The sequence below is a fragment of the Spermophilus citellus genome (genome assembly GCF_964194105.1).
Source record: "Spermophilus citellus genome assembly, chromosome: 8".
In the NCBI taxonomy this organism is placed as follows: Eukaryota; Metazoa; Chordata; class Mammalia; order Rodentia; family Sciuridae; genus Spermophilus; species Spermophilus citellus.
Window position 1 is genome coordinate 20,601,077 of NC_138189.1, and position 3,477 is coordinate 20,604,553.

The following is a 3,477-nucleotide window of genomic DNA, read 5'->3' on the forward strand; positions in this document are numbered from 1 at the left end:
CAACCACTTCTTGTCCTTTTAAGTCATGTGAACTTGTTATCTCCTCTAAAAAGTCTTCCTCAGCACTCCAGTGGACTGTGGTAATGTCTCATTCTATTTTTACCACTGTTATCACTTTTTACAGTAAATACATGCTAATCTGTCTCCATCACTAGATGGAAATTTTCTTGGGAGCAGATGATCTTTAGCTTCTGATGCCCTGCAAGCAGCACATTGATAGATATATGTGAAAGAATTAATGTTCTTCGAAAATGATTTGATTACCATCCAGACAAATTTAGATTCTTTTGTTGCCACTTACAAATTCATGTTGTGTCAACTTTAAATATTAAATTATTTTCTGGGTTTTAGTCATTCACACTTACACCTGCAATATTTGGTTAGCTTTTAGGGAGAGTGACATTTTCATTAGTTTTTATAGCCAATTCATGTTAGTAAATTTTTTTTCTCAGGATTTATACTAGATTACTATTGTTTGTCAAACCATATTCACTGTCACTATACAATTTTATTGCCTACTATTTGCTACATAAATAAATGGGAGTTTATTATTTTACATGGGCATTGTTATGGGTTAAACTGTGTTCTCTCCAGATTCATATGTTGAAGTCCTAACCCCACTACCTCAGAATGTGACCTTATTTGGAGATGGTTATTTTCAGTGGTTATTAAGTTAAAATGAGGTTATTCTAATGACTCTTAATCCAACATGATTTGTGTCATTATAGGAAGGGGAAATTTGGAGACAGACATGCGTAGGGTGAAGATGATGTGAAGAGATACAGGGAGAAGATGTTTATCTACAAGTCTAGGTGAGAGGCCTGGGACAGATTGTCTATCACAGCCCTCAGAAGGAACCAGCTCTGTTGACTTTTTGATTTGGGGCTTGTAGCTTCCAGAACTGCAAGACTAAGCATTTCTGTGGTTAAAGCCACCCAATCTGAGGTACTTTTATGGCAGCCTCTAATGGTTAATTTTAGGTGTTGGCTTGACTGGATTAAGGCATAACTAGATAGTTGGTAAACCATCTTTTCTGGGTGTTTCAGGAAGAGATTGGCATGTGACTCAGTGTACTATTGGGGAAGGTTTACTTCATGTGGGTGAGACATCCATTTGGGACATGGACAGACTAAAAGGTAGAGGAAAGGAGAATCTGTGCTATCCCTTCTGGAGTCTGGGATGCCTCAGACATCAGAACTCCAGGTTCTCTAAACTTCAGACTCCAGGACTTGCTCCAGTGGTCCCCCAGTTTCTTGGGCACTTGGCCTGAGATTGACATTTATACCATCAGCTTCCTTGGCTTTGAGGCATCAGGCTTGGACTGGGCCACACTACTGGTTTCCTGGGTCTCTGTCTTGCAGAGGACCCATCACTGGGACTTCTTAGCCCCCATAATTATGTGAGACAATTCTAATAAATCCCCTCTTGTCGGTCTATCTATCATCTATCTCATCTAGCTATCACGTATTTCTTTTTCCTTGAAAACCCTAACTAATAGATAGCCCTAACAAACTAATAAAGGCATGTAATTTACTTTCTCAATGTCAGAAAGTGGACTGCTCCCAGGGTTGTCTGATTCCAAAGACTTTTCCTTTTATTGTGAGATGTTTTGCCTTAACATCTCACACTTTGGATGGGGGTGGGGGTGCAAGGGATATAAATCCAAGCTACTGAATGTCCCTTGTAAATTCAATCTGGACTTTTTTGCCATTAAATTAACTAAACTTTCTCTGCTGTTTATTTAAATATTTATCTTATGCTACTTCTATGAGTAGTGAAGTCTATAAATTTGCTCCTTGCTAGGGTAAGAACCGTTTGTTTTATTTGCACCTGTTTAGTACAGAACAAGACAGGAAGGATGTGTTTGGAGTAAGTATAAATAATCTCATGGCTTTAAATATAAGTTATATGCTAAAATTCCTAATTTTAAATCTGCAGCCAGGGCTCTTCCTCTGAACATAAAGCCCATTGATTTAATAATTCACTAGTGTCCCCCATCCCCTGGATGCCTACTAAACATCTCAAATTGCACATATCCCAAACTGAGTTTCCAGTGTTTTTCTGCCACCACCCAAACACTGCTCCCAGCCTCTTCTTTCCAAAGTCTCCCCCACTTAAGTTGATGGTAACTCCATTTTTCCAATTTCTTAAGGCAAGAATTTCAGTGTTGTGTTTTACTTTCCTCTTCATATATTGTATTCAGTGGATTTATATGCTTTGTTAATTCTTTCTTCAAAATTTACCAAGAATTGTACCACTTTTCATCATCCTTTCTGCCACTAATCTGGTCCAACTGCCAGGATCTGTTGTCTGGATTGTCTTGTAGTCTCCTGACATTTCTGCTCCTCTGTGAAGCAACTAGAGTGATTCAGTTTAAATACTTCACATCACTCTATTCAAAACCTTCCAATGGTTTCCAAACTCATTCAAAGGAAAAAACTAAAAGTCCTACTACTACCTGAGAACCTGCATGTTCTGGACCCTGTTACTTTTCTGATGTCATCCACTATTTTCTCTCTTGAATGCTCTAGCATTACCTCCTTGATATTCTTGAATAAGCCACACACACTCTTTCCCCCAAACCTCTCTGGTTGCTGAAATCCTCTCTCCCTAGATACCTGTATGATTATCCCAAGTTATTCAGCTTTTCCCTCAAAAAAAAAGAAAAAGAAAAAGAAAAAGAACTTCTTATCTTCTTGCTCCAGCCCATAGCACTTATCACCATCTAATATGCAACTCACTTTACTTACTTAATCCCATATATTTTCAGCTTCCCCAACTAGGATGAAAATCCAATGAGAGCAAGTGTTTTCTTTCCCTGTTGCCTAATAATATTTGACTAAATAGCACTTTTTCCCAATTGGAGAGAATTTAAAACCTTAAATTCTAAATTCTTTTTCCTTCTAGATTTGCGATAATGCTATGGCAATGTATGCCTCCAAAATTTGAACATTCATTCGTCTATGCTTTGTTTTCCTTCCGTTCTATGTCAGAAGGCTTAGCCTCAAACTCTACTTTAATTATTCTACTTCCCCATCATGGACACATTTTGGAACACCTCTGTGTAAATATTAAAGCATTCAGACAAATATTTAATTATACCAGTTCCTGACAGCTGCATTATGTGAGATATGAGATTGTCTTGGTCCATTTTCTGTGGCTAATAATATAATACTACAGACTGGGTAAGTTGTAAAAAAGAGAAGTTTATTTTGACTCATGGTTCTGGTCCAAGATTGAAGGGCCACATATGGTAATTGCCTTCTTGCTGGCAAAGTTCTGAGGGTATCACATGGTGAGAGGGAGAACTAGAGAGAGCTATCAACTTGGCTTTTATAGGAGACCACTGTGTTAGTGACCAGAATACCTGACAAGGACAACTTAAAGGAAAAAAATACTTTGGCTCAGTCCATGGTACGTTGACTCCAATTATCTGGGTGCAAGTGGGCTGAACATCATGGTAGAAGGGGAGGGAGG